Raw genomic sequence first — 11,194 nt, 5'->3', positions numbered from 1 at the left:
GAAGTGCCCTAAAACAAACAAAAAAAGGACAGGGGGAGGGAGAGCAGAAGAGAGAGCAAAAGAGAGGGGGAGAGAGCGCAAAAGAGAGGGGAAGAGAGTGCAAACGAGAGGGGGAGTGAGAGCAAAAGGGGTGATGAAAGAATCCACCTGGATGGATTCTTTCACCACCCTGCCTTTTTCGGAATCCACCTGGATGGCAGGGTGGTGAAAGAATCAACATGGATGCAGCGTAAGCTACATGTCATTGATAGAGCAAAAGAGAGGGGGGAGAGGGAGAGCAAAAGAGAGGGGAGAGAGAGAGCAAACAAAAGGGGGGGAGAGAGAGAGTGCAAAAGAGAGGGAGAGCAAACAAGAGGGGAGAGAGAGAGCAAACAAAAGGGGGGAGAGAGAGAGCAAAAGGGGTGGTGTAAGAATACACCTGGATGGATTCTTTCACCACCCTGCCTTTTTCGGAATCCACCTGGGTGGTGAAAGAATCCACGTGGATGCAGCGTAAGCTACATCTAGGTGGATTCCAAAAATGTCATTGAGAGAGCAAAAGAGAGGGAGAGCAACAGAGGGAAAGCAAAAAAGGGGGGAGAGAGAGCAAAGGAGAGGGGGAGAGCACAAAAGAGAGGGGGGAGAGAGTGCAAAAGAGAGGGGGAGAGAGAGCAAAAGAGAGGGGGGAGAGAGAGCAAAAGAGAGGGGGGAGAGAGAGCAAAAGGGTTGGTGAAAGAATCCACCTGGTTGGATTCTTTTTCCACCCTGCCATTTTTGAAATCGCTGCATCCAGGTGGATTCCGAAAAAAGCACAGTGGTTCGTTGGTTCCGTCACCACAATAGACTGCCCTCTGGGCAGGCTTTCCCACTAGTGTATACATATAACTAAATTTATGCTTACCTGATAAATTACTTTTATGATATGACGAGTCCACGGATTTCATCCTTACTTGTGGGATATTAACCTCCTGCTAACAGGAAGTGGCAAAGACCACCACAGCAGAGCTGTATATATAGCCCCTCCCCTTCCCCTCCGTCATTCGGCCGAAGGTTATAGGAAGAGAAAAGGAAAGGCTAAAAAGGTGCAGAGGTGACTGAAGTTTTCAAAAAATAAAATAAACCTGTCTTAAAATAACAGGGAGGGCCGTGGAATCGTCATATCGTAAAAGAAAGTAATTTATCAGGTAAGCATAAAATTTAGTTTTCTTTTACAAAGATATGACGAGTCCACGAATTTCATCCTTACTTGTGGGAAACCAATACCAAAGCAATATGACACGAATGAAAGGGAGGGACAAGACAGGAACCTAAACGGAAGGCTCCACTGCTTGAAGAACCTTTCTCCCAAAGATAGCCTCAGAAGAAGCAAAAGTATCAAATTTGAAAACTTTGGAAAAAGTGTGAAGAGACGACCAAGTCGCAGCCTTACAAATCTGTTCCACAGATGCATCGTTTTTAAAAGCCCATGTGGAAGCCACAGCCCTAGTGGAATGAGCCGTAATTCTTTCAGGAGGCTGCTGTCCAGCAGTCTCATATGCCAGGCGGATGATACTTCTCAGCCAAAAAGAAAGAGAGGTAGCCGTAGCTTTCTGACCCCTATGCTTTCCAGAATAAACAATGAATAATGAAGATGATTGACAGAAATCCTTAGTTGCCTGTAAGTAAAACTTTAAGGCACGGACCGTGTCCAAGTTATGTAACAGACACTCCTTCTTAGAAGAAGGATTAGGACACAAGGAAGGAACAACAATTTCCTGATTTATATTCTTATTTGAAACAACCTTAGGAAGGAACCCAGGTTTGGTACGTAAAACCACCTTATCAGAATGAAATATGAGATAAGGCGAATCACACTGTAATGCTGAAAGCTCAGAAACTCTTCGAGCAGAAGAAATAGCAACCAAAAACAGAACTTCCAAGATAATAGTTTAATAGCTATGGAATGCATAGGTTCAAACGGAACCCCTTGCAGAACTCGAAGAACTTAATTCAAACTCCAGGGAGGAGTAATAGGTCTAAATACAGGCTTAATTCTAGATAGAGCCTGACAAAAAGACTGAACATCTGATACATTTGCCAAACGTTTGTGAAACAGAATTGACAAAGCTGAAATTTGTCCCTTTAAGGAACTTGCTGATAACCCTTTCTCCAATCCTTCTTGGAGAAAAGACAAAATCCTAGGAATCCTAACTTTACTCCATGAGTAACCCTTGGATTCACACCAATAAAAGATATTTACGCCATATCTTATGATAGATCTTTCTAGCGACAGGCTTTCTAGCCTGTATCAAAGTATTGATAACTGAATCAGAGAATCCTCGCTTCGATAAAATCAAGCGTTCAATCTCCACGTAGTAAGTTGCAGAGAAATTAGATTTGGATGTTGGGAAGAACCTTGAATGAGAAGGTCCTGTCTCAACGGAAGTGGCCATGCAGGCGGTATCAGGATCACTGAAACTCTCTCCTGTTTGATTCGAGCAATCACGCGTGGGAGGAAAGTAAACGGCGGAAACACATAAGCTAGGCTGAACAACCAAGGTACTGCCAAGGCATCTATCAGTTCGGCCTGAGGATCCCTTGACCGGGATCCGTATCTTGGAAGCTTGGCATTCTGACGAGATGCCATCAAATCCAATTCCGGTCTGCCCCATCTGAGAATTAATGAGGCAAATACCTCCGGGTGAAGTTCCCACTCCCCCGGATAAAAAGTCTGTCGACTTAAAAAAAATCTGCTTCCCAGTTCTCTACCCCTGGGATGTAGATCGCTGACAGATGACAAGAGTGGGCCTTCGCCCAACGGATTATCTTGGATACTTCTATCATCGCTAAGGAACTCCTTGTTCCCCCCCTGATAATTGATATATGCCACAGTTGTGATGTTGTCCGACTGGAATCTGATGAATTTGGCCAAAGCCAACTGAGGCCACGCCTGAAGCGCATTGAATATTGCTCTCAGTTCCAGAATATTGATTGGAAGTAGAGACTCCACCTGAGTCCAAACACCCTGAGCCTTCAGGGAGTTCCAAACTGCACCCCAGCCCAGAAGGCTGGCATCTGTTGTCACTATCACCCACGAGGGTCTGCGGAAACAAGTCCCCTGAGACAGATGATCTGGCAACAACCACCAAAGAAGAGAGTTTCTGGTCTCTTGATCCAGAATTATCTTTGGAGATAAATCCTCATAATCCCCATTCCACTGACCGAGCATGCACAGTTGCAGTGGTCTGAGATAAAGGTGAGCAAAAGGAACGATGTCCATTGCCGCTACCATTAATCCGATTACCTCCATACACTGAGCCACTGATGGCCGAGGAATGGACAGTAGTGCTCGCCAAGCATTCAAAATCTTTGATTTTCTGACCTCCATCAGAAATACTTTCATGACTACCGAGTCTATCAAAGTTCCCAAGAAAGGAACCCTTGTCTGTGGAACAAGTGAACTCTTCTCTATGTTCACCTTCCAGCCGTGAGTTCTCAGAAAAGAAAACACTGTGTCCGTGTGAGATTTTGTCAGATGATATGTTGACGCCTGAATCAGAATATCGTCCAGATAAGGCGCCACCGCTATCCCTTGTGGTCTGAGGACCACCAAAAGAGACCCTAGAACCTTTGTGAAGATCGTTGGTTAATCCAAAAATTACTGCACCCAGAAGCAAGGGCAGAAATAGGGCTTTAGAAGTACTTATATCAACATGTAGTCAAAAGATAGATAAAAATACACTCAGCCTCCGAAGAAGCAAAAGTATCAAATTTGTAGAATTTAGAAAAAGTATGAAGCGAAGACCAAGTCGCAGCCTTACAAATCTGTTCCACAGAAGCCTCATTTTTAAAAGCCCATGTGGAAGCCACCGCTCTAGTGGAATGAGCTGTAATTCTTTCAGGAGGCTGCTGGCCAGCAGTCTCATAAGCTAAGCAGATTATACTTCTTAACCAAAAAGAAAGAGAAGTTGCTGAAGCCTTTTGGCCTCTCCTCTGTCCAGAGTAGACAACAAACAATGCAGATGTTTGATGAAAATCTTTAGTAGCTTGTAAATAAAACTTTAAAGCACGAACCACGTCAAGATTGTGTAATAGACGTTCCTTCTTTGAAGAAGGATTAGGACACAGTGACAGAACAACAATCTCCTGATTGATATTCTTATTAGATACCACCTTAGGAAGAAACCCAGGTTTGGTACGCAAAACTACCTTATCTGCATGGAAGATCAGATAAAGGGAATCACACTGCAAGGCAGATAACTCTGAAACTCTACGAGCCGAAGAGATAGCTACCAAAAACAGAACTTTCCAAGATAAAATCTTGATATCTATGGAATGCAGAGGTTCAAACGGAACCCCTTGAAGAACTTTAAGAACTAAATTTAAACTCCATGGCGGAGCAACAGGTTTAAACACAGGCTTGATTCTAACTAAAGCCTGACAAAACGCCTGAACGTCTGGAACATCCGCCAGACGCTTGTGCAAAAAAATAGACAGAGCAGAAATCTGTCCCTTTAAGGAACTAGCTGACAATCCCTTCTCCAATCCTTCTTGAAGAAAAGACAATATCCTGGGAATCCTGACTTTACTCCATGAGTAACCCTTGGATTCACACCAATGAAGATATTTACACCATATCTTATGATAGATTTTCCTGGTGAGAGGCTTTTGAGCCTGAATTAAGGTATCAATGACCGAATCGGAAAAACCACGCTTTGATAAACTCAAGAGTTTAATCTCCAAGCAGTCAGACGCAGAGAAATTAGATTTGGATGTTTGAAGGGACCTTGAAGTAGAAGGTCCTGCCTCAGCGGCAGAGTCCATGGTGGAAAGGATGACATGTCCACCAGATCTGCATACCAAGTCCTGCGTGGCCACGCAGGAGCTATCAAAATCACCAAAGCTCTCTCCTGCTTGATCTTGGCAATCAGCCGAGGGAGCAGAGGAAACGGTGGAAACACATAAGCCAGGCTGAAGGACCAGGGCGCTGCTAGAGCATCTATCAGCGCTGCCTGGGGATCCCTTGACCTGGATCCATAACAAGGAAGTTTGGCGTTCTGACGAGACGGCATGAGATCCAGTTCTGGTTTGCCCCAAGTTGAATCAGCTGGGCAAATACCTCCGGATGGAGCTCCCACTCCCCCGGATGAAAAGTCTGCCGACTTAGAAAATCCGCCTCCCAGTTCTCTACTCCTGGGATATGGATAGCTGAGAGATGGCAAGAGTGAACCTCTGCCCATAGAATTATCTTTGAAACCTCCAACATTGCCAGGGGGCTCCTTGTTCCCCCCTGATGGTTGATATAGGCTACAGTTATGATGTTGTCCGACTGAAATCTGATGAACCTGACCGCAGCTAGCTGAGGCCAAGCCTGAAGAGCATTGAATATCGCTCTTAGTTCCAGAATGTTTATCGGAAGGAGGGCCTCCTCCTGAGTCCACGAACCCTAAGCCTTCAGGGAGTTCCAGACTGCACCCCAGCCCAGAAGGCTGGCATCTGTCGTTACTATAGTCCAATCTGGCCTGCGGAAGCTCATCCCCTTGGACAGATGGACCCGAGATAGCCACCAGAGAAAAGAATCCCTGGTTTCTTGATCCAGATTTAGTAGAGGGGACAAATCTGTGTAATCCCCATTCCACTGACTGAGCATGCAAAGTTGCAGCGGTCTGAGATGTAGGCGGGCAAACGCTACTATGTCCATTGCCGCTACCATTAAACCGAGCCACTGAAGGATGAGAAGTGGAATAAAGAACACGGCAAGAGTCTAGAAGTTTTGACAATCTGGCCTTCGTTAGGTAAATCTTCATTTCTACCGAATCTATCAGAGTCCCTAGGAATGAAACTCTTGTTAGAGGTGATAGAGAATTCTTTCCTTTGTTCACCTTCCACCTATGGGACCTCAGAAATGCCAGAACAATGTCCGTGTGGGACCTGGCAATTTGAAAAGTCGACGCCTGTATCAGAATGTTGTCTAAGTAAGGGGCTACTGCTATACCCCGCAGCCTTAGGACCGCTAGAAGGGACCCTAGAACCTTTGTAAAGATTCTTGGTGCCGTGGCCAACCCGAAGGGAAGAGCCACAAACTGGTAGTACCTGTATAGAAAGGCAAACCTGAGAAAACAATGATGATCTTTGTGTATCGGGATGTGAAGATAAGCATCCTTTAAGTCTACGGTAGTCATATATTGACCCTCCTGGATCATAGGAAGGATGGTTCGAATAGTCTCCATCTTGAAGGATGGGACTCTGAGAAATTTGTTTAAGATCTTGAGATCTAAGATTGGTCTGAATGTTCCCTCTTTTTTGGGAACTACAAACAGATTTGAATAGAAGCCCTGTCCCTGTTCCTCCTGTGGAACTGGGTGGATCACTCCCATAACTAGGAGGTCTTGAACACAATGTAAGAATGCCTCTCTCTATCTGGTTTGCAGATAAAAGTGAGAGATGAAATCTCCCTCTTGGGGGAGAGGTTTTGAATTCCAGAAGATAACCCTTGGACACAATTTCCAATGCCCAGGGATCCTGGACGTCTCTTGCCCAAGCCTGGGCGAAGAGAGAGAGTCTGCCCCCTACTAGATCCGTTTCCGGATCGGGGGCTGCTCCTTCATGCTGTCTTAGAGGCAGCAGCAGGCTTTTTGGCCTGTTTCCCCTTGTTCCAAGCCTGGTTAGGTCTCCAGACCGGCTTAGACTGGGCAAAAGTTCCCTCTTGTTTTGTGTTAGAGGAAATTGAAGCTGCCGGAAACGGCCGAAAACTAGACTGTTTGGTCCTTAATTTGTTGGACCTATCTTGAGGAAGGGCGTGACCTTTTCCTCCAGTGATGTCAGAAATTATCTCCTTCAGTCCAGGCCCGAATAGGGTCTGTCCTTTGAAGGGAATGTTGAGAAGTTTAGACTTTGAAGTCACGTCAGCTGACCAGGATTTAAGCCATAGCGCCCTACACGCCTGAATAGCAAAACCTGAATTTTTAGCCGTTAGTTTGGTTAAATGAACAACGGCGTCAGAAACAAATGAATTGGCTAGCTTAAGAGCCTTAAGCTTGTCAATAATATCTTCCAACAGGGTTTCAACCTGTAGAGCCTCCTCTAGAGACTCAAACCAGAAAGCTGCAGCAGCAGTGACTGGGGCAATGCATGCAAGAGGCTGGAGAATAAAACCTTGGTAACCCTCTAATTTGTTATCCATTGGATCTAGAAAGGCACAACTGTCCTCGACAGGAATAGTGGTACGCTTAGCTAGAGTAGAAACTGCTCCCTCCACCTTAGGGACCGTCTGCCATAAGTCCCGTGTAGCGGCGTCTATAGGAAACATCTTTTTAAAAACAGGAGGGGGAGAGAACGGTACACCTGGTCTATCCCATTCCTTAGTAATAATTTCAGAAAACCTTTTAGGGATTGGAAAAACATCAGTGTAAGTAGGTACTGCATAGAATTTATCCAATCTACATAATTTCTCTGGGACTACAATAGTGTCACAGTCATCCAGAGTTGCTAAGACCTCCCTGAGCAATACGCGGAGGTGCTCAAGCTTAAATTTAAATGTAGACATATCAGAATCAGGTTGAAGTATCTTCCCTGAATCAGAAAAATCACCCACAGATCGAAGCTCCCCTGCTTCAGCTTCAGTACATTGTGAGGGTGTATCAGACATAGCCACTAAAGCGTCAGAGAGCTCTGTATTTATTCTAGTCCCAGAGCTGTCTAGCTTTCCTTGCAATCCTGGCAGTTTAGATAATACCTCTGTAAGGGTATGATTCATAACTGCCGCCATGTCTTGCAAGGTATACGCAATGGGCGCGCTAGATGTACTTGGCGTCCCCTGAGGGGAATTTATAGGTTCTGACACGTGGGGAGAGTTAGACGGCATAACTTCCTCCTCGTCAATTTCTTCTAGTGATAAATTTTTTAAAGCCAGAATATGGTCTTTGTAATCTATAGTAAAATCAGTGGATTTGGTACACATTCTAAGAGGGGGTTCCACAATGGCTTCTAAACATAATGAACAACGAGTTCCTCTAAGTTAGACATGTTTAAACAGACTAGTAATGAGACCAGCAAGCTTGGAAAACACTTTAATAACTGTGAACAAGCAAAAAATAAAAACGGTACTGTGCCTTTAAGAGAAAAAAACAATCACAGAAACTGCAAAACAGTGAAAAAAGCAGTAAATCTTACGACATTTTTACAGTGTGTATAATAGACTGAAATAGCATTGCACCCACTTGCAAATGGATGATTAACCCCTTAGTTTCAAAACCGGGTCAAAAAAACGATTTAAATGTTTTTAAACAGTCACAACCAACTGCCACAGCTCTGCTGTGGCCCTACCTGCCCATACAAAGACTTTGGAAGGCACAAAAACCCTTTAGAGAGGTCCTATATGTTCAGGGGACTCCTTCAGGGAAGCTGGATGTGTCAAGCTGCAAAAACTACTAGGCCCCTCCCAACCTGTACTCACAGTGAGAGGGCCTTAAAAAACTATCCCTAGGGGGCGGAGCAAGCCTAGCAACTGAACAGACGCATATTACTTCAGCTCCATTGCAATGTTTTATTATTTTGTTTTCAGACTGTTCAACCCAGCTTAAAATGCTATCAAATGCTATCACAGATCTATCTAGTACCAAGGATCAAGTTAGTGCTACCTGAGATGCATTAAGATACCTGAAATCAGAGATTAATATTTGCCGAAGAGACCAATGCACAGCTTCAGGCCGGCCATTTTGGTGACCACGAGGATACTAATTAATCCAAAGTACAAGGCTACAGATTGCGTTCAGTACAACGCTAAAAGGCAGTCTAGCATGGAGTTCACTACCGGCTTCCTAGAGGATCTGCTATGTCTCGTGGAGGACCATCACACTGCTCTGGAAGCAGCGTTGCTTGATGCTTTCCAACCTACAACCACCTCCTCACCTCCTGTTCAAAGCCCAGGTATGATGGACCGAGGAGATGGCAGAGGTTCGGAGCCCAGGGACTTAACTTATACCTGTCACAGTGCCAAGAGAGAGCCGACTCTGGACGGCGCATTACTTTCAGCAGTTGAGGGGAGGAATACAGTCGCATGCGCTAAGGGCTTGGAACCCGCTACTACCATAGCCACAATGCACAACTGGGAGAGCTTTACTGACACCCACTCAGCCCTTACTCCACACCAGGAGTTCGAGAGAGATATGCTTAAAAACCCTACCCTCAGAACACGCTGTCACGATGGAGGAATGGCCGTGCAGAGGAGGCCCCACGCTGTCCTTGTTGCCTCTATGCGCTGCGCACCATGCTACAATGCTGAAGTCCACGCTGAGATCAGGAGAGGTGACTCAAAAAACAATTCTGGCTACCGGTGGGGGGTAAACTTGCAGAACATTGCTTCACTGTTGTTGCAGCCGCAGCTGCATTTATATGTTTACTACCTCACGAAGTTCAAATGGTTTAGTTACAGTTACAGTAAGTTCAGTGCTGTCTTACATATATTTACTCCTAAAGTTATATGTACTTTACAACAGTTATCGCATATGAGGAGTTTGAACATTTACCCTCTCAATGACTAGTGGGACTGCTTGCTGTGCTAAAATATATAGACTGTATGTCTCTACTAAGCTATCGTAATAAGGCTTTCTGGCTTCTTGTTTATAATAGCTCTACAATTGCGTTCTTAAATGTTGAACTAAAATTCTATCTGTTTACAGGTTAATATAAGATGCTCCTCTGAAAATTTGTATAATCCCTGTTCTGTTTAATTTGAGGGGGGGTTTGGATAACGCAGTAGGTTTGGCAGGAACATTTACACCTTTAATTAAGTGCTCCGCCTATAGCAGTTCTTATACTTCCTAAGGTGTGGGTGACAGTTTAAATAAGGTATGTGCCTAGGCAACAGAGCATACTAAAGTTTTTTCAGCTGCTTCAGCGTTTGTTCTCCCTATAGGAACCATCCAGTGATAGCAATTGTATTTTACACTTTTCTGTAAATTCAAATATCTCTTCTGTCCAAGTGTGTACACTGTAATTCATGGGTGTGAGGAGACGCTTCCCTGTTCATATATTTTCAAGGGCAAGATCCCCTTAGATAACTAGCTACTAATAGCAATACCTAATAGGTTTGTGCCTGCCTATTGTGAGCTTCTGTTCCTCCCCTCGACCTAAATAGATACCAATTTCAGCGTGGAGTAATGTTGCTTCCTATCTTATGTTTGTTATCTCATTAATATATTAGTTAGCATACATATCAAGATCACGCCTTAGTGATCCTCTAACTATGACAGTTGGGTGAGGGCCAGATATAGATGGCGGAGTTTTGGAATGCAGTTTATATGTCTATATGTAGGATATTACAGTCCCTACCACATTCTACTACGTATACTTACCCTGCAGCCCACCCTTAACTGTATTCCCAGTTCTCTTCGGCAGTGTCACGAGTAAGAGCGTCTCTTTGTAAATTTTGGTTGCTCACAACTGTCTCTATGTATGAAAAGTTATGCCGAGTGATTGCACACTCATTTCCCTAGCCCTAGTTTGGAGATGGTGGGACAACCCACATAACCTATAATCATCTTGAGGTCAATATATAGAATATTAGAAATATGGATCACTTCATACATTTCAATCACCTCCCCCCCCCCACCCATGATAATGTACCCTCTATTTTAGAGGGGCTCAATACGCGGTTTGTCTTGTGTATACCGCAACCTAACTATCACATCCCTCACTTCCTAAGCTTTAATCCCCACATAACATTTAAGAGAAAAATCTGTAAGACCACCCGGATCAGCAGGTCTGATCTCTATTGCTTTCCACCTGTATATATGATTCTAACACAGTGTCTAGTAGCCCCTATCAAGGTACTAGATTAACCTCTTAAGGACATATGACGGAATTGTCATAAAACAATTGAGCAAACAAAGCTGTGTCCTTAAAGGGTTAAATATACCATTTCAGATTGCATTTATAACTACAGGAAGCAAATGTTGCACTTAAATACCCTACTTCAAACTCTGCTTATCAATACAGGAAGTGAATATTATTCTATATTTTACATAGCATTATATATATTGGTTATACTCTAACTATCTCATTTACTTCAAGAAAATTGCTATACGCTTGAATGTATGTAAATCTATCTTAAATATAAAAAGGTTTGTCATTGAGGCCCGTGAGTGGTCTCTCCAGATAGCAATAACCTCCTAAACTTGGTATATTTTTGTTTGAGGCCCAAGAGTGGTGTGAATTTGGAGGTAGGTTGAGTACT

The sequence above is a fragment of the Bombina bombina genome, chromosome 7 (genome assembly GCF_027579735.1).
Source record: "Bombina bombina isolate aBomBom1 chromosome 7, aBomBom1.pri, whole genome shotgun sequence".
Classification (NCBI taxonomy): domain Eukaryota; kingdom Metazoa; phylum Chordata; class Amphibia; order Anura; family Bombinatoridae; genus Bombina; species Bombina bombina.
The sequence above is the reverse complement of the archived record's forward strand: the minus strand, read 5'-3'. Positions refer to the sequence as shown.